Source organism: Rissa tridactyla, chromosome 10 (genome assembly GCF_028500815.1).
Source record: "Rissa tridactyla isolate bRisTri1 chromosome 10, bRisTri1.patW.cur.20221130, whole genome shotgun sequence".
Taxonomy (NCBI): Eukaryota; Metazoa; Chordata; class Aves; order Charadriiformes; family Laridae; genus Rissa; species Rissa tridactyla.
The window spans coordinates 23,339,636-23,360,728 of record NC_071475.1 but is presented as its reverse complement, the minus strand read 5'-3'; positions in this window follow the sequence as shown (position 1 = coordinate 23,360,728).

Here is a 21,093-nt window from a genome sequence, read left to right as displayed (position 1 = left end):
TCTTTACAATTCATTATGATCATACACAGCAAAACAAAAGCAATTCTGATCTAAAGGACTGGAATTTTGAAAAGCCCCACAGTAAAGGGAGACCACCTGAACCACCCTGTGCAAAGACTGCGCCTCTCCGAAGGCAGCAGCGAAGCAGAAGTTTCACTAGGTGGTGGTCGTGAACCACCAGAGAACAGTGGAGCTACGGGCTTGGTTAATGATGGGCTCCGAAACACAGCGCAGAGGAAAAAAAATAATCTAAGTATTTAAAGTAATAACATTTAGCTGGAACGTTTAGAGCTTTATTTCAGAATTCATTGGACATAGTGGTGAGTTTGTCCTCCTCACACGCCTGTGTGGACACTACGCTCAGCCCGCCGTGATCCCCTGGGGCCCGTTGGCCAAGGAGGATCCCCAGGAGGGATCCCAGGCATGGTCCGGAGGTGCTAGCTGGAAGATGGGGAGGCATACGCTCTGCGCATCGTCTTTAAACCAGCACCTTGAAGGTCCTCTCTGAGCATCACACTGGCGCTGATAGTTGGGGGTGAGGGGAAGAAGACAGGGCCTTCCTTCACCACTGCATGGTCATCCATCTACTGGACGTGATGATGAAAGAAATGGTGGCACGGTGTCCGCGTCTGAAGAGGGGTTATGCAGGGTGAAAGGCCTCCGTCTCCCACAACAACTGTACATAAGCTGTGCGTTAATGGTTTCCTAGAGGCCCTGGTTTGGGAGAGAATAGGCTCAGATTTTCACTGGATCCCTCAGCCTTTTGTTCAGTGTAGCAAACTACGCTTCTTTGTCAGGTAGAAAATGATTTTTCCACCATTACCTTTTTCACGCTGGAACTATACTTTTTTTTTTTTTTAAGACTACAGTATAAACCGTTTGTTCTTCAAAGAAAAAATTTCTAGACCATACTTGACAGCAAGCCATTAAAAGAATCCTCTATTGTCTTCCTATTTCTAGAAGGAATGTGGTTTTAAAAAAATACTTCTCCCTAACTCCTTTGGGCAATCAGTCCAAGATGAAAAAAAATGAAGGCGGGGGTAGGAGCAATGCAGTGAGACTGCAGCAGGAAGTTAAATGACAAAAGCAATCTGTTTGGCTTGATTTAAATTTCAGTCCTCACATTAGAGGCTACAACGAAGCTGAAGGTGAAGAGCTGATACGCACTTTGTAAGGGCAACCCACACCCCGTCCATGACACCCAGCGGGGCTGGAACAGCAGTCTTGTCGCAGCCGCTCCATGCGTCCCCATACCAGCTGGCCTGCTTTAGTCACTACGGTGATAGAGGCAGGAACTACACCAAAATGGGAGATTCAGGTACTATCCTGAGTCACCTACAATGGTGTATTTCAGCCTACTCTTCCCCCCCCTCCCTTTTCTTCCCTTCCCGTAGCCCATGTACTGTCTTTCAACCTTATTGACTGTGCCCCCCTCTGCAGCGAGTTTCTCTTCTGAACCATCTGCCCACTGAAGCCAGCTGAGACGACAGCGGACATCTGGATGTCTCATAGCCCAGCAAGTATTTTCAGCAAAACAGTTTTTCACGCACTCCTAGCCCGTCCTCTGATGAAAGGAACTCTGAAGCGGAGCCCATTTAACAGCAGGAGCAGTAACGGGAGTAATAGGGTAGTGCTGTGCTAACTGTGGCGCTTAGGGACTGTGACACTGCCTGACATTGACTGATTAAGAGGCTGAAACTCTGACTGTGGCACTGGGCTGTTAAGAATAAAACGAACTTTCACTTCTCATTCGTACATATCCATCACCAGCAGACAAGTTTTAGCATTTGTAGTAACGGCTGCGGTTTCTTTTGTGCAAGAGAGATACAAGTATGAGATGTAAATGCCGTTTCTTCTGCGCTTTCAAAAGCATTTTAATTCATCAACATTTTTTGAAAGGATCTTTAAGAACAAATAAAACCCTTCGGTAACACAGCTGGGTTTCAGCACGTTCAGCATTTCAGCTACCAAAGGCTCTTCCCCGTTTGGCTGAAAAGCTGGTTGGAGATTTGGAAGCGAATGGCTGCCTGCTGCTCTTCCCCGGAGGAGGCAGCGGGCAGTCCCGCCTGCAGGACGCATGCCAGCGCCCGCCGAAACGCCAGGGCCTCCAAAGCGAAGAATACTCTGAAGCCCTGCCTTGGGCAGGGGACATGGCATGTATGGCTGCCGTAAGGGGCAGCGCTGTGGGATCAGCTGGTGCGTTACAGGCTGCTCTCCTGTTTCTGTACTGCCCTATACGTACATCTCCAACTATTTTGGCTTCAGGATTGACTGCGATGGGAGCTGTGTAATTCAGAGCCCGGCTAATGGGAACGCAAGTGGGAAAGGTCTGTGTATTAGACATTAGACATTGCCAGTTTACTCCCCCCTACTTTGACTTCTGCCCTAGGGAACCCTTGTGTTTGTAATTCTTCCTGTCACAAGACTGGCCGTGGGCTGATGTGGGAAGATGCCGGAAAACTTCATGGAGATAGGAAGTCACCGCACTGAATCAATAGCAACAAACCAAACCAAGCTTCTGGAATGTAAGGATTGGCTTTAGGAATAGTGGCAATACCACAAATTTCTGAAGAGGTAGTTGCCCTCAGCAGACACTCAGGAAGACGGTATTACAGAGTCACTTACACTGCGATTTGGAAGCATCACTAAATGGAGACAGCGAGTATGAAAGCCCAGAGACCAACTCGGCTAAATGTTTAAAGCAGCAAATAATCATCCGTTGAACCATATACTGCTCAGGCTGGCTCATACGCAAGGGATTTGCTGAACCAAATCTCTCAGTACCGTTGGCATTGCCACGTAGGAACCATATTAGAGTTTCTAGTACCGATCTCTCTCATTCAGATCATAAAATAACTTGGGGGTTTGCAAATTAGTTTCACATTTTCCTCAGCTGCATGTGACTCCAGTCTACTTTGATCTCTCTCTCTTTGTCCCTCTATCCCAACTTTGACCTATCTTCAAAAAAACCATGAATTTACATTATTGTCAAATTAAGGTACATTCAAACATTCGCCATTTGGAGATAAGGTTTATTTGCCTTTCCAAAAATAGCAAAAAAAAAAAAACCAAAGAACAAAAAACCCCCCCCACAACCCCAAACTTCAACACAAGTTTCAGGAGAATTTCATCCATCCATCCATCCATCCAGGACGTTTCAATTGTTTGAGACATGACACTTCCAGACTCCGTCACCCTCCTCACGGTCCTCCCGCAGCACCCGAATAAGGCTACTGAAGAACGTTATTTGAGACTACCAGCAACTGCAACGTCACTTTCTTCGTTCCCCCACTCCATCCTCCTCAGTTCCCCTTTCAATCTGTCTCATCCACTTACTGTATCCTGCCATAACCTATACTCCAGCCGCTTCACAGACGGACAGCCTGTCACATCATTGCACGTCAACCCATATTACGGTGCTCAAAAATGCCGCAGCTGTACCAAAGAGTAGAGGATCTTCACTCCATGTGAAAAATGAAAGGTCCCAAAGGTTAAACGCTGTTTCATTCAAATCCTTATTAGCCTCAGATCGAGCACTATACAAACGTAGACATCAACTAACAGCATTTACACAATTAATTTATTTGCCAAGTTTTACTAACTGCTGTACTAATGAGCTACCCAAATAGGTAACAGCAGCTTTGATTATTCCCGTGACACAGACGTCGCTCTAGATCCCTAACAAGACGAGCATAACTTTTTATATTCTTGATCAAAATAGAGCTCAAAAGGAAAGTTAAAAGTCACCATTTGCTGATGTCATGCTTCCAAGTTAAAATTAGCTTGCAGCACGGCAAAAAAAAAAAAAAAAAAAGCTCCTAATGCCTATATGCTCGTACAGGGGGAAAAACACAAAGAGAGTGCGAGCATAACCAAAGCTAATCCATTCCCGAAGTTGAGCAGCTATCTGCAGAATGCTTCTTTGGAGTAGTCAATCAGCGCCGACAGCTACGATGCTCTCCTCTTCAAAGAACGCCGGCCTTTCATGTAGGCTGGCTTTGTGCATAAGGGAAGTATTTTTAGCAATGCATTGAATGATTTGACATTGAGAGAACTGAGGGACATTGTCAAACTGGGAAAACTTGGATTGTTAGCGCTTGTTTTGTACTGAAGACTTTCCGGGCCTAGAGAACGGCTTTCTCCTCTCATCCCAGTCTGGAAGCACTCATAGACACGACAGTTATTTACATTTCTACATCAAGCGTTTAAAAGAAACCCCCATACTCTCATATCATTGTCCAATCTTCCCAGAGACTGCTAAAATACTCCTACGTGGACATCCCTGCTCCTATTTCAAATTCAGGATTTAGGTAGACCCAAGGTCAGAGACGCTGGGACTGGAAACTGGCCTGGTGCTTTAGTGGGTACAAAACACCCAAAGAACCAAACGTGTCTGCAAATATAACCCAGTTCCCCAGGGAATACAGAGCCAGCGCAGCAGCTGCATCCCTGTGGCACTTGCAGCCTCCGGATCCTAGGATTTCACAAGTAAAGGTGGTTTCCACAGAAAACCTCTGTTCCTTGGTCTTCCCTAAGGCAGGAAACACACCTTTGGAGCCACAGCACCCAGGCACCTTGGTCTAGCGTGGGCGAGAAACTGCCTCACGCCAGCAGCCTTGTGATGTGGAGTGGAGGGAGGGGGGGGGGGGACGACGGTGTCCTCCCCTCGTGGTCCCCGCTGAGACCCCAGTGCCCCGAACCCAGCCGGTACCGCAAGGGTAACACCGCGTACCGCTGCCGCTACAGTCTTGAAAGGAGATGTAAGGTAGATGCAGACAACATCTCCAGTTATAAAATTGCATTTTCCCCTTCACTACCAGAGGTTTTAGCTATGGCATTAATATTCTGCCACTGCAAGTCCAGAATTTTGTACTTAGCTAATTAGGAGCCGAGTGTTATCTCTACCATATAAAACAGATCTGTGCCATTGCTTGCTATTACATGATGAAAACTTACAGTCCTTAAAAAAAACCCAAACTATTCAAAGTGTAACACTCTTAATGTCTAACTGAAAAATAAGAGAGAACTGATCAACATGCATAGCCTGTCACGAACCAGAAGTCTTAAATTATGACTGGTATTAATTGTATATAACTGAAATTATAAACTCCCCAAGATAAATCATGTCTCACTTGTAAATCTTACAAATATCTTTTCCTAACATTTACAAATAAGTTCTCATTCATAAGCATTTACAGATTAATGCAGAGCTATGGATGTAATTTCTTTGCAAATGAAGCTGTGTCAATGTCACTGTTACTTATAAATCTCTAGACTCCATATTTTTTTTAATCAAGTGTAACAGGTTATGAATCACGGCATTTTTTTATTGTTTGGTGGGTAGGCCCTAAGAATCAGAATCAGGCTCTACAATCTCATTTCCCCAGAGATTATGTAACAAAAGTGATAAACTTATAGTTAGTACAGCGATGGTTTTGACAGCTATAATTTTTTCCCCAGAAGAAAGTAATTTGAATTTAGATTAAGACACATCACCATCGCTTTCCTTATCAACTGTTGGATTAAGTTTCTCGATTGCTCTGGATGCACGCTTGCCTGAGTGAACCAAAATGTGGAAATTAAAAATGTAGGAAGAGAGGAGCTTACGCGTTCCATTGACCTTTATATTAGTTAAGCATTTGAATTTTAATATATGTATGATACACGCTTTAACTAAAGGGGAAATCAGAACTCTGAGTTTCCCAGATTTATGAGCCATGTATCACCGAAGCTTCATTCGAAAACCTTTCCGCCAGCAGGCTCCTTTATGGTAGAAGCACCGTTGCCGTACGACGCAGATAGTAAGAGATAGCATCCGAGTTAAAGATGAGAACTTCTGGCCATTCTTTTATTTTATTTTTTTTTTTAAATTTAAATATGAAGGCAATCAGAAGATAAGATTAGAGAGAAACAAAAATTCTGGCTGTCTGTGTGAATTAGTGGTGACAGAGGAATAGGAGTCTTCTCTTTTTTTGCTTATACCTAATAATTTTTATAGTGCAATCTGTCCGCATTTCCCCCCAGCCGTAGAGTAATACACACGTGGTGCCCCAAACCGAAAAAACACACCCTCAGCACGACCTGCTGTGAAGAACGTGACGCTCAGAAGCCTGCCTACGTACAATTGTTTTATATAAGAGGAACACAACAAGCACATCTTTCACAAATAACCACTCCGGAGGATGTTAAAAAAAAAAATAAATCTTCCTCAGATTTGCTGTTTGTTACCTTCCCTCGCAGATCTTTTAAAGTCAGTCTTGTATTTATAGCAGCTGAAATACGTTCACCACAGCTACCACCACTCACTGCAGCGTCTACAGCGTGTTCCTTTTCTCTCCTACCTTTTGTCGTGCTGCAAAGCCACACAACTCCACAAGATGCTAAAAATTAACTCTGGCCGAGGAGATCTCAGTCCGCATTTCCGTTGACTTTAATTAGGTTACTCACATGAATACAGGAGTTCTAGAACACCAGTTTGGGGGGGAAGACTTCCAACAAATTGGTTTCTTGTTCAGGTTGCTCCTGAAGGGGTTGGGTAGCCCCCAGGATCTGAAGTACCCCCATTTGAGAGCCCAGCGAGAAACTGTTATTATGCCGAGAAGCAGGATCACAACAGGAATTAAGCTCTGGCTGGGAAGTTGCTGGAAGTTTGCTTCGTTCTGAAAGAAACCCTTGAGGTGTGGGGTTTGCTATTGCTTGTACTTCTCTTCCTGGGTGCGGTGGTGGTACCCATCATCTTTCTGACTATTTCTGCTGATGAACGTAATGTGGTGCTGTGAATTTTACCTAGTTTTAGATCAGCTGATGCTCCTCTTTAAGAAGAGGCCTTTATTCTCTGAAGCCGAGAAACAGTTCTTGCAACAATTTATCACGGATGACGAAACCTTTAACAATACTGGCCTCATTCTGGCCTATCTATAATACTTGGATGTTGTTTCCACTCAGAACAACGTTCTCCGAGAAGCGCAGAACCGTTTGGTCGCAGCGCTGCGAACGAGAACACGGAAGCTGAGCTTCATCTCCAAGACCACGGGATCAGTGCATGGAAGGGACAAAGGTCCCAAAGGCAGGACTTTAGGGATGAAGGAAACGTATGGAAGCGAGAGGCTACCAGTCACACTACAGGTCAATGAAAACAAGCAGTTTGCACCGCCCATCGACTCTCAAAGCTATTCGTTGCCCCTTGTGCACCCTGTGATTTTTGCCTACTTGGTTCACAAAACGATAGGGGCTCAGCACAACCCCGAACTCGCACGTTGCTCCACCTCAGCAGTTTCCTGCCTTCCTTGGCAGCCAGGCTGCACCGATTACGTACATTTATACCGTAACTGGTGGATGGTAGCCACCAGCCATACTTTTATTTTGACTTGAAAACCAAAGACATTTGCACGGCCAGAGGGAATACGATGAAACCAAAATAGGAGCGACAGCTGTAACGTTGCCTTCTCCTGTCGTTGCGCAGTCCACGAGCGTGTTGAGAGAACGTCACGCTAAAAACAGACAACGCCTGCCTCGGCTGTTAGCGCAGCATCGGTCCGTTGGCAGAGTCTGATTTAGCACCAATTTATGCAGCGCGATAATGAAGCGAGGTCATTGTGGGTATAACTCTGCCAAGAGAGCGGATGACATCGGGAGCGACTCGGGCCCCGGGCAAGCGGTGCTGGCGCGCTCTGAGCCTGGCTGGGCGATGGGCTGGGGCTGCAGCCAAGAAAGGGGAGAAGTGCAGGTGTGGGACGCAGTCCCTGGGGAAGTGCTGCGGCAAGAGAACTGCTAATTGGCTCAATACCAAAATACTTGCTTAGGTAGAAGGCCGCTTCTGTAATCCAGGTGGATTGAAACAGCCAAATTGCAGCTTCAACGTTGCTCTGAGGTTTGCAGTACTTTGCTGAAAGACTCCGAGATTTTAATCTTAGTGAAGGAGCGCGATAACTGCAAATCAGCTCCTCTCGGCCACACGCGGTGGTTCCCCCGTTTGGCCCACGCAGCAGAGTTCCCGCTCCTGCCCTCACGGCTCACATGGCTTCAGAAACCGTCCTGCTCCCCATCTTCTCCCTCCGCCTCATTCACGAGAGCTCCTCCTGATGCCTGCTCTGAAGGGAGCAGGAAACATTAGTTTCTGTTCGCGTTATCATCGACACTGGTCGGACGACGGTAAGCCCCCAGGAAAGTTAAATAATTTGAGGAGCACTGGCATACACTGGCGTCCTTAAAGCCTTGGAGAAGTTGCGTTTGTTTTCTATAACAGATCTTAGTCGTCTCCGACATCTCAAGGGCAGAGTCTGCTTTTCACCAAGGAAAGGCTTCCTTCCTTGGGCCGGTCAGTCCCCTCTCCTACTGCCCTGCTCTGTCTGTCCTTCCTTCCTCTCCCCCGGCAGAGCAGTCCCGTCTCCCTCCCGCTTACGGCCGCCTTTTCTTTCTTTCCAGTTACCATAATCCAGTTTTGTACTGGAAGACACTGGGTAGACATAGCTGCCCCCCTCACCCCTTCAAAAGCTTAAACAAAACAAGCAAAGGGATTTCTTCCCAAGTCAATTCTTGTTTCTCCGTGTCACTGCAGAAGCGCGAGCAGTGTTTTAAAAGGGTTCAACTCTGGCATAATCGTTAATTCCTTTAACTTCTAGTAGAAATGGAAGGAACTGCTGCAGCCTGGGGCCAGTTGGGAGCTCCCGGCTGAAGCTGCCCAGCCCAGCTCGGAGTTACCACAGAAAGCGCCGAAACCCAGAAAACGCAGAAGACACGTGTCAGTTCTCCGCCTGACTGCTATTAATGCTTCAAGGATGGACTTCTGAGAAGTTAATGAGGAACATCCAGCAAGCACCGATTTTTTTCCTGTGAGTTTTTGAGAGATACCTGATTTAGAGAATCCCCACGGCTGTCATTTCAATCAATTAGCTTGGGTATATATTTTTATTCCTTATTACTATTAATTCCACTCCTGTTCCATAGAAGATGGATAACATAATATTCGAGTCAATTACGATTATATAATTCTCCAGCTTCACATACAGCCTGAATGTACTTTCACAGCACTTGTACGAGACAGGACATTATTACATTTCCCTGTATGTCTGAAATAGCGAGCCCGATGGACCTGACAGGCAATCACACTTCTCAGTCTGCATGTTTTATCGAATTTCAGGAGAGGAAAAAAAAAAAAAAAAAAAGAACAAACGGAAGAATCTCTCTTGAAAACATTCTACAAGCATGAGCTAGTTGCCTAAGGTTAGGTAAATAGGATGTCTTCTGCAAGATGGAGTTAAACCCAGGTCTCCCAAACCTTCTGAGCATCTTGTAACCTATCTAGCCTGACAGTCCTCTACATAAAGGGCAAATAAACACATTTCTGCTGCAGCAGTAACCATATGGCTAAGGGACAACATTTAAAGGAGAGAGGGGAAGGGAAAAAAGGTTGGGGGGAGGGGGGGAAGGGAAGAAAGATGCAATTGTGTTCTTTCCTTACTTATTCCTTGAAAGAAAAAAAGCAGGATCTCCTTCACTGTCCTTTTGCCCATCTGCTCCATGAAAGCTGATACTTGTCCTCGGTAGCATATGAGTTTATTCTCAGTTTCAGCTGACGCTGCTGCACAGGTCCCACGGCGAGACCAGCGCCTGCGCTACCTTGGTTAGTCTGGACGTTGCACCTGACTGGGGACAGCAGACCTCACGGCAACGGCGGTGCTCTGCGCCAACATCCGCAGACAGTAGTATTTACTGTCCGTATTTCTGTTTGGACTTTATAATAAATTCTTTCTGAAGATTCTGTATATTCATCACAGGAAAGACAAGTTATGCCAGAACTGGAGACAGTCAACGTTGTCTCCAAGAAAACACGTACGCTTTCTGCATTCCTCCGTGCCGGTGCCTGGGGACGCCGTTAGGATAAAGGCCCGGATTCAGGAGAAACTGGAGGGAAGTAAGGGACAACGATCGTAGAGTACCAGAAAAGCCCGACCCATCTCCTGATGAGACTCATGTCTTCCATCAGGAAACCAATGAAGGAAAAAGACTAAGCATTCTTGTTCTCCAGATATATTATGTTACTGTGCCTGATGATAAAGACGTGATAATAACTCCAATTTGTTCATTTGCAACTTAACAGTAGCCAGTGCAGCCCTAACCCTGTTCTACCCACAGCTTTGGTAGGATTTAAAGACGAAAACGAAGGGGCGGGAGGAAGGCTGAACAGATTGCTCCTGCAAGGGCCCTGGTCGCGTCAGCAAGCCCACCAGCACCCTGAAGACTCCAGCAAGCCTAACCCTACTCTTGAAACTCCATTTTTGCACAATCTTATTTTTGTACCATCCCAACATACAGCTTACATGAAATGCATCTATTTAAGTTAGAGCTTGAATGTTTTTTCAATTCTTCTGCAAATAAGTCTTATGTCGGTACCCATCCTTTACCATCCTATCTCTGCCTGTCCAAAGAAGCAACACGTTGCATTTATCACCACCGTCTGTCATCGTTTATCACGGCGCAGCCCGCTATCATCCTTGGACAAGCTTCTCCTCGGGACTGAGGAGCTGCAGGATTTGGCCCACTTAAATTTAATAATAGAGACAAATTCTTTCTCAAGTCTTTCCAATGTCAGTAACTCAAATCGGTTTTGCCTTTTTTTTTTTTAGATTTGGTTTTATTGCCTCGTATTTAAGGCTCAGATAATTAAGTGGGTTTATATTTATATTGTCTTACTTATTTACTCATGCCTGTTACTTAAAACCTAATAACAATGAAATTATTACTCAAGTACTTAGGACATCCATAATCTAAATTAAGATCCAGTACAAATGCCTGCTCTTTCTGCCTTGATGGATAAATAAACATTGAGCAGTAAAAACAACGAGGACAGCAAAGCAAACCCTTACTCTTCCATCCTCTGCCAAGTGTCAGGACACGGAGCACGCCTGAAAGGTGAGTAAACGCACACATCGACATCACGTATCGGAAAGCAAGTTAGAGAGTCAGATCCTACGAGTATGATTTTGGACATGAAGGTCTTGGGATACAAGGAAGACGAGGTTTGAGGGAAGAGAGAACAGCTCTATGGCATGTAAACATAAACTGGTAAGAAGAAATACGCATTGAGGCTCAAAACGCTTTTTCGGCTTGCATGCTCTAAAGCTTGGCTGTTTCTTCCAAGTATAGCATTCTATCTCAGAAATGGTATTATCCCTCCCTGCAGACTTTATAGTGCTTAAAATGTCAACTCTTCTTGAGGACGTCTGCTTTGCTCTTTCCATCTGTTCCCAGAGCTGAAGCTGCTGCCCATCACTGCTTCTCACCCCTCCCACAGACACGTGGGAAAAGGTACGCTTTCGTAGAGACGACTTTCCAAATAAGTTACGGCTTTTGGATGAGCATTAACCTCATTTCCATACCTAAAACTAGCGGCAGAGAGCACAGAGCACAGGCATTATGTACTTGCCATGTGAAATTCTATTTATAGGACCCAGCTCTTAGAGTAAGCACAAGAAAGTTACCAGTTGTTTCAGTGCAATATGTGTACAGTAAAATCAGCCTAAAATTCTTCAGAAAAATCTTTTACTAGAAAAAAAAAAAAAAGAGCTAAGAGGTACGTGCTGGCGGGTGTCGCAAAATTAGTTTCAGTTTTTCCCCAAAAGAAATAAGAAAAGCTAATGCAAAAAGGAAATACCTAAACTCGTGTTTTAGATCCTTATGTTGCATTTATTTTTATTGGAAATAAAGAATAATAATTTATAAAAAAAATTTAAAGAATCAGTCTTTTGTGTTCGTGCAATGGGGCTTAAAGGATGGAGAGGAAAGCAAGGTAGTCCTGGGCAAGTAGTTGCCCACTCACACCGGGTCCATAGCAGCACAGGGAATTAAAGCTTGGACTCTTCCCACGAGGCCCCCGTCGCACAGCTGGTCTCTGTCCTTTGGATGCACCATCCCCATGAAGGGCTGAAGCCAAAACAGCGCTCTCGGCTCAAGTCCCACCGTGTTTTCACAGAAGGGAAGAGAGGCCTTTGGGCCAACGAGGCATCTTTTACACTAAACCCATTTTGCATCGCTCTGCCAGGGCAAGGTGGCCTCACAGTGAATATAGGTACAACTTATATCCACTGAAATTCATTTATACACTGCTAAGGCAGTGCATGGTGGCCTCAGCATCAATGAGAGTGAGACCCAAGAACTCAATTGCCATGTTGTGGGCTGGCCGCCAGCTCAGCGGCACACAGGCAGTGCCACCATCCAAACGTAAGGGGCCAAGGTCGCAGGCAGACGCAGCGACACCGCATTCCCATGAAAGATGACAGTGTTTCTGCCAGGCACAGATGCAAAAGATGCAGCCTCCTGGCCACGGCTTCTACCCGGGGCAGCCCAATCCCACTGCGCACCCCCATCACAAATGCCAGCCACGCTCACGTACTCCGGAGCACCAGCAAGAAATCCACCCACTCTTCTGGCTCCTTTCTTCAACATTATGTCAGTCTGTTATAAACCAGCGAAGCCAGCTAGCTCCCCCGTCAGAGCCCTGCGCTCGTATAGTCAAAAATACTCCCCCCTTCTGTTCCTGCCAGCTTTCAGCAAGGGGGAGTTTTGCTTTGCTCCATTTTTTAATCCAGCCACATGCCATACTGCGATGACTTCATGGAAGTCTATAGACAAAACTTGTCAAGAACCCAGAACTGAACTGCATCCACCGAACCATGGTAAACCTCAGCACTTTCATGGATTGATGGATGTCATTCCTGGCAGCGATGTCCTAGAAGGGTGCTTTCCAGCTCTTCACAGTGGAAAGCCTCCAAAAGCATTATCTGTCCCACCACACAGTCTCCGATGTGTTCGCCACTGCGCAAGGAGCTGGTGCTCGCTGCCTGGTGAACAGCCTGTCCCTTCTTGTCCGCGGCTTCGGTGATGCGCATTTCTCCTCCCTAGGGCTGAGAAAACGTGGGCACGGCAGAATGAATGGAAGTGCCAGGCGGTGTGCTACTTCCCTGACTGGTACCAATTAAAAGTAGGTTATGAACCACCCAGTTGATTGTTTTAGGGTTCTTAACATTTTATGCTGTTAAGGCTAGTTTTAAAAATTTATTATGCCTGTTAGCTGATCGTTAGCTGGCGGCACGGCTGGGATAACCGCAACTAGCTCAGTCGTTGCTTTTACCAATTGCACTTAAAAGAAAGTCTTAATTTTGTGGAACTGTCCATGGGTGACACCCCATATTTGTTTTCATTTTTATCTGGTTCTTCCATTTCATGATGGTCCTCTCAAACTGATAACGTTCAGACCAACCACCCCAGAGAGTAATTTTTCCAAGGAAAGCCAGGATCGAGAGTGCACAGAGATCCAACTTATTCCCAGGTGTTTCTGCTTTTCCTCTTTTTTAAGTAGAAAGACCACATTGATTTCATCCCCGTCACAAGTTCGTTGACTTTGGCAGTGTTTTATCAGACCTGAGTTTGGCCCTCTGCTTTCCCAGGCTTCCCACACAGGAATATTCTTGTTCATTCCTGCAAATGCGGATCGCAGACACGTACGCAGGGATGGCTGTCGGCCTCTGAACCCCTGCTGCCATTTGCAGGGGAAGGTGGAACTGTTGGTCAGGCCACAGAAAAACCGTACCGCAACACCCCAAAGAACACAGGAGCCCACCGCGAGTGTGGGACGGGGCAGGTAGAGAGAGGTACAGCAATCCCAACTGAAACTGAGTCAGGCCATCAAATCTAACTTCCTCCATATTTAAAAAAAAAAAAAAAAAACAAAAAGAGAAACCACGTTGTGCCATCCTGAATCATTAAAACTACTCTAATGCATTCTTTTCTTGCAATACGTATTATGTTAATACTTTTAGACACTTTCCCCCTCTTGTTCTGAGTCAAGTAGTTGATTGTTTCTGAGATGGTCCTTCAATATACGAATGAAGGACAGTAGTGATTTCGCCAGGAAGCTCATAAAAATCCTCTTTTATTCTATTCCACAACACCATTCCATGAAATAGAGCAAATCAGGGCACCTCCCACATTTCTGGGAGTCTTTACGTGTATCTTGAGATGATTAAATGCCACTGAAGTAAGCAGGGAGGCTTCTACCAAAAAAGCCAAGCTTCATTTGAGAGAAGTAGTTACTTTTCATCTTCAGCATCGAATTAAAATGTGAGGGTTATCAAAGATGCCAGCGTCGCTGTGAAAATGGTGTTCGTCAACTGACAAGGAAAGGGTCTACACACCTTCAGTCAGAGGCTGCACCGCGGCACTAACCGTCCCGGCCCAAACTTCCTCCGGGAACTTCAGCCCTCCGAGCGCTCGTGGGGAGCTGCTGGACCTTGGCCACTCAGCGCGGGATGTTCTTGGCAGCGGCGATAAGGGCACTTGAACCAAATAAGGAGAAATCTAGAAACTGGTTTGTCTCGGCACTCTTGCAGCCAAGCAAATCTGCCAAAACTGACAGAGCCGGGGGTGGGGGAAACCACCACACAAAAACCCCCAAGGAAGCAACAGAGTGAACTTCGGACTGTCTGTCTAGCCAGGACCAGCAATAGCTCATTATAGAGCAACGATGATGAAATGCAGTGACAGTAAGCGTAACACAACTGATGAAAGACCTGGAGATGTTTATGCTAATACAGGAATTCAGTTTCACATTCCATACAAGCTTTGCAAACAAGAACAGTGCCAGAAAACACAGAAGAATGATCTTCAGTTTTACTTATTTTTAAAAAAAAAAACAAAAACCCCAAACACCAAACGCCCTGCTCCCCAGTTTTTCATTACAGCCTGTGTAGTTTGCAGGACAGGTGAAAAAAGGCTTTCCTAGTTGGAAAAAAATGCTTCGGCTTGCTTGTGAGACAAACCTGCGCTAGAGCTACGCGCTCCTGCAGCTCCCAGCGTGGCCAAGACCTCCCTTTGAATTTGGGGAAAGGCGGTGGTCCCATGGGAGCCACTGGCAGACGGCGCAGCCGCATGCCCTCGTCGGGCCCCAGGAGGGACGACCCCGGCACCGCCGCGGTCACTGCCACACACCGATTCACCGGCAAGACACCCGCGTGCACAGAAGGAATAATTCGGCACTTCGAAAACAAAACTAAACCCCCAAAGAAAGCTCTAGTCCTGCTTCTATGCCAAACACCCATTATTTAGTCTGACTGCCCCCATTGTATTTCCTCCACTTTGATCAACTAAAGACCAAGAAAAGCAATTACCAGCACAAGAAAAATATATTCCTGCTATCTTTGAACTGCTGTGGCGAGTGCAGACGCATTGCTTTCTGTGAGAACAGAGGAAGTATTTCTTCAGTGGCTAACATGAGAAATGAGGGGAAAAAAGGTAGGAGGAGGTGGGGGAGAAGCTATTATTTTATTAACTAATTAGATCAGTGTTAAAAGAAAATGAGCCTGCCTGCAAATCTCTACATTATTGATTCTGAAGAAGCAGCTGTAGTATACAACGGGGATCATGGAACGCCTTGATTTGCATTTGAAAATGGCTAGCCCTGCCTGGCCAGGGAATATAGCGATCTCCAAAATAATCTAATTATTGGAATGAGGTGGGGGCGGGGGGGAAGGTGGGAAACCACCGCCAACCAGCAGGTTTGGGAAAATCGCGACTGCAGGGAACAACTGGTCTTGGACTCTGTTTTTCAAAGTCTTCCAGTGCCAGCACATGAAAGAAAAGAAGAAATCCTCCTGCCATTGCTTTAGTTGTTGTGACCAGCGTACGAACCCACTATTACTGTACTACTGCCTTCCATGAGCGACCCCCGCTTCGCTTCCGCTGTTCTAGACAGACAGCTATGCCACCACTGGGGAAAAAAACAAAAAAAAAAGAAAAAACAAACCAAAAAAACCCCCCAAAATAAACCCCAGGAGTTCTGCAGTCACGACAGAGCCAACACCGACTCAGTGGCTTGAACACCGACTGTGGGTCGGGCAGACGGTGCCCCGGCAATGCCCGCTGCTCTGCCCCACCAGTTCCTTGGTGCTGGCCCATAGTGAAGACGATGCGCAAGGACAGACATCAAAATCTCCAATACCCTCTCTCAAAAGAAAAAAAAAAAGTACATGAAGAACATGCGAGAACAAATATTTAACATTAAACTCCACATTTGATTTCTCCTACAAAAGCACTCTGAGAAAGAAGGAACCATAATGCCTTAAAAAAAAACACAACCAAAAACAACACAACCCAAAAATAATCAGTGGAATTTGGGAAAATATAAATCATCTTTTATTAGTGATTTCCCAGGGCGCTCATTCAACAACACACTCTGCGAAGCCCCAGAAGCGCACAGAACAGCTGCCTTCCAAACCTGCAACACTGCACAGTTTAAAGCCATAGTGTAATTTAGAATAATATTATTCTTCAGATTCTGGACTGGCAGCTGAAGGGTACTGCCAGCGGATTAGTGAGCTGCTAACGCTGGGGCAGTCTCTAAGGCATCAATGAAAAAGGGTCGATGGATTTTTGGATGCTTCTTTTTCTGACCTGTGCCCTTTTAAAAGGGAGAGAAGCGACGATACAAAAGCCTCGTGGCAATGGGGTAGAAGCAAGACAACCTGCAGGAGGCAACTACAGAAGAGGAGATGCTACAAGTGGAATTCACAAAAGGAAGAGATGAAGATTGTTGCCCGTCAAAAGTATCGAAGTTACCAAATACACTGCAAAGTCCAGGGATTTCTACAGACGGGGGAGTTGGGAAGTGGGGTCAACAGGGGCTTTTGCAGTCCCGAGCAGGAAGGGGGAAAAAAAAAAACCAAACCAAAACACATGGAAAAAGCAACTCTGCACCACATGCCAAAGGACTTGGACTCCACCCAAGCGACGTGCAGATTACCTGCACAACGTCCTGGGGCAGAGATGTGAACACCCTCCTCCTCCAGAGACTCACCAAGCCAAACCACTAAACACAGAGACAGACTCCACCAAAACCCGACCGCTGCCGGCCCAAGGCCCCAGGCCCCAGCCCCACGCAGGGTGCAAGGCTGACGGAAGGATGGGGGAGTCCCGGCGCGCAGCCCGGCAGCTCTAATGCTCTCTGTTGGCTTTTGAGCGTCCTCCCGAACCGCAAGCCTGGCCTTCAGCCTCTTCCAATCACTTGATTTACAAGCGGAAAGATATGTTTTTTGAACATAGGTTATCTATATGGAGTAATCACATTCTTATCGTTATATGTGTCAGCCTTCCAGATGCGATTCAAACAACGTTACACGCATCTGTGTCACATGTGTCTTTGTTCCTCTCCCCAGAGGAAAATTAAGTTATGATTAAAGCTGTGAATTCACTTCACCTAGCCCGTTCACTTCAGTGGAGCTCTGCGCCAACAGCTGTTGGGAAACTGCAGAAAACACTTTAAGAAAATTAAGCCTTTTTCTTAAGGAATCATTCTTTTCAAGGTTATCGAGGCTGGGGGTTTTGTCGGTTAGTCGTTTCGGGTGGTGGTTTTATTTTTTTAGTGCTATCTGAGTTAGCAGAAGATGCCTCGTGGTACAGGGCAGAGCCCACAAGGGCTGTATGTTTGTGACACCCGAGAAGCGCCCTGGGGCCAGCGTCACCCCCCGCCAGCCACCCGTGCCACCTCCGGTGCCTGGTATGGGAGGGCCTCGGGTGACAGGGAACAAACAGTCAGTAGGATTTCTTCCAGCCTCTAACGCAGTAACAGTAGACATCCGACCACAAAGCACCCCGCTGCTAGTGCTCTTGCGGGGTGACGTACAGGGTTGAGTTTATAACTCTCATACCCATGCAAGGACGCGTAGAGGCTGTAGCCACGTGCGTCGCCATCGCTTTGCACCCAGTTATCCGGCTGGACAGAGCCCAGAACAGGCTCCAGCTCTTCCAAATCCCAGTCGAGCACTCAAACCTTCCCAGTGAATGGGATTACTTGCATCAGTAACATACTTTTGTATAAATGGAGAGCGCAGACTCTCGCCTACACGAACCGTAGCTTGGAACAACACTGTCTAATGTATGGGAAAATACAGGAGGGCGTCTGCTCGACAGAAGTCTGTGAGCACCTGCACCTCCTGTTACAGCCTCCCCTGGTCTGCAAACGCAATAATCCCTAAACTTCGTGACTGAACTCCACGCTTGTGCCCTCCCGACTCCAGGCACCATCAAGCACGAGTCATTACAGCACTAGCCTTCGCTCTCATCAACACCACAGCATCTGCGCCTCCATTTACGTTAGCTTAAGCATTACAACATATCAGTATATTATTGCACACTTACCCTAAATCCAAGTTAGACAAAATAGTTCAGTTACCATGACACGTCACTGGTGATTACGCTAATGGCCAGGCACAGTCCTTCCCCTACTCCTAGTAGCAGTTCTAGATTATACTGTACCGTTACTCCAGAATTAAACTTTTACATTAGTCAGCCTCAAACTTTGTCCGAAACATTCCTGGTCAATGCGAAAGCTATTTCTCTCCAAGGTGCAACTGAAAAGATAACAGGATTAACTGTAACAGACCTTTGCAAACGGTGAGATTAATCTTTTATAAAACTACTGTGAAGAATGTAAAATGATCTTTTTCTTCTCTTATGGACATTTCTATGGCTGCAGCACTGGTGAGGTACGAGCTGGACCATCATAGCTACAGGACGCTCTCAAGATTTCCAGTACCAGGAAGGTATATTCTCATCTACCCTGAGAGGAGTTCGGGAGCTGGGCTTTACCATCCCCACAGCAGGAGGTCAGCGGGCACCTCCTCCCCCATGCAGGTCGTGTGAGCTGCATCTGCTTGATGTTCCAGCCACAGCCGGAGGTGGGAAGGGGCCTGCTCAGCCTCCCAGGCAGGCACGCCACGCTCCTCTCACCGCTACGGCCTCTAGCTCTCGGTCACAGCATTTGCTTCCTTACCACCAAAAATGCAAACTTTTCATCGTGCTGCGTTACCGTCAAAAGAGCACTTTGTGTTTATATCAGCCCTGTGTCGCTAGTGTACGTAGTTTATTCAGACTCCCCAAAACGCAATGCTCCGCTCCAGATGTGCCTCACAGAGGATTATCGGTGTTTTTCCCATATTGAAAGCATGCCACCTACATTTTGCTCGTCGTCAACGCTGGGGAGGATCTATCCTCTTCCACGGTGCATCTGGCTGCACCCAGTAATTCTGTAATCCCAGTGAGCCAAAAGCCCTCTCTGGAGTGGAGCCCGTGTTGCCATCGGGCACCCTCATCGGCACAGAGAAAGGCATCTCCACCCTCCCGTTCTCTCAAGGCATTTAGGGCTCCACTTTGGATGTATTTTCCTTAGATTGGATCAGCTATTGTCACATGTTTTGTAATTGCTTTCTAGAAACGATGGCACAGAGGAGAGTTTAGGACTCTGCACATTCTGCTATTATTCCAAAACAAAATTACATTTTAGGTATTACTCCCCCCCCCCCCCCCCCCCAAAGGACAGCATTCACCACTTGTTCTATTGGCAACAATTTGTTAAATTTGGACTCCTTCGGATGGCCCTTTCCATAGTCAGTGTTTCTCTTTAGAAACCTGGTGTTTCTCTGTGAGATTTGATTTAATGCTTTCGTTACAGACTGTTACCACAGAACTACTTTCCGTCTGCCTTCTCATACGTTACGTGTTGACTAACGTAGCCCTGCGTCACTTGTGAGTACAAGGTGTCTCACCTGTGACCGCTTCTTTCCCTGGGGTTCCTGTCCTGTGGGGATTCTGTCGGATCAGACCGTCCTTCTCGCCGCAGCAGCTCCCCCAAGCCCTGCATCACCAGCTCAGCTCTGCCAACCCACCATTACACCATCCCAAGCTCCAAGCAATTAAAACATCCTGCTGTGAATGTATGCAGTTAGCACGATTCTTGGCTACCGCGCAGAAGACTCGCTAATGTACAAAGGGTCTCCTCCTACCCCTCCCCTCCCAGCACGTAGGGCACCACAATGGCAGCCTCTTCCTCTCCAAACCCAGCTATAAAAAGAAAATCCACAGCAGATGTTATGATTTTTAACCCCGCCATACCGGGAGCCTCAGCTCGTGGGAAGTCAATGTCCCCATCGCGCCCTGAAAAAGCCCCCTGGGCCGAGCCAGCCCCTGCACCGGGGTGCAGCTGGCAGACACCGCCAGCGACAATGGGAACTGCCCACTGGGCAACCTCAGGACAAGGGGTGACACCAAGTTGGCCTGCTGCTGCCAGCCAGCTCCTCCAGCAGCACGTGCCAGGGGACGTCAGGCAGGAGCCCTTCAAGGGTGAAGGTTATCTAAAGGGCTCCAAAGCTCTGGAACAGGCCTACGCATTGACAGCTATTTATAGAGAACGGGCAAGACAAAGGATTGTGTTTCGGAAGACAAAAGGCTCAAGTTTGTGACTTCAGTTTCACAGCACTGAAACTGGATATAATTAAATCCTGGTTTTCAATAGCCACTTCAAAATGAATGTCTCTGTGATGCAGAGAACACTGAAAGTGGGAAGATACTTTTTATTTAACCTCAAAATCTATTTTTGCTCAAGAATCCTAATTCTCCCCGGCTGGAAATTTCTCTTCCTCCTGGCATGGGTGGGAGCAATGGAAAGATGGAAAGAAAAAAAAAAGAAAGAAAAATGAATGGGGAGGAACAGTTGGGGCCTCTCACATGAGCTATAGAGAATAAGGAGGAAGACAAAGAATCTGGAACAGATTCCCTGTATCCTGCAAACCAGGTGAAAGCACCTCCTCGCCCTGCAAAGGTCTGAGGGAAAGCACAAAATTTACCCACCCACAAAGGACACCAACTTCAGTCACACATTAAAGACTTTACCCCAGGACCACACAAACCCCCAGAGTCAGCCCCACAACTGCCTACAGCAGTAGCAGAGAACCGCAAAATCTTACTTCATTTCTGTTGCTTGATTTCCTTGTTCTTCTCCTTTGCTTTCCGTCCCGCGCACGCAGTTTCCAGCACTCGCTTCTGGCCAGACTATGAAGAGCAGCATTTTTCCAAGCCCGACAGCCCCCCGAGGCCGGGGAAGCGAGCAAAGGTGCAAACACAAGCCGTGAACCAGCGGGTGCAGGGGAGAAATGGCTCCTCACCAGGGGCCCAGCTCCGCCCAAAAGCTGAGTGGTGCCAGGTGCGGAGCATCCACCCGAAGGTGCAAAGCCCCCCCCATCTGGGAGCGGCCTCCTCCAGCAGCCC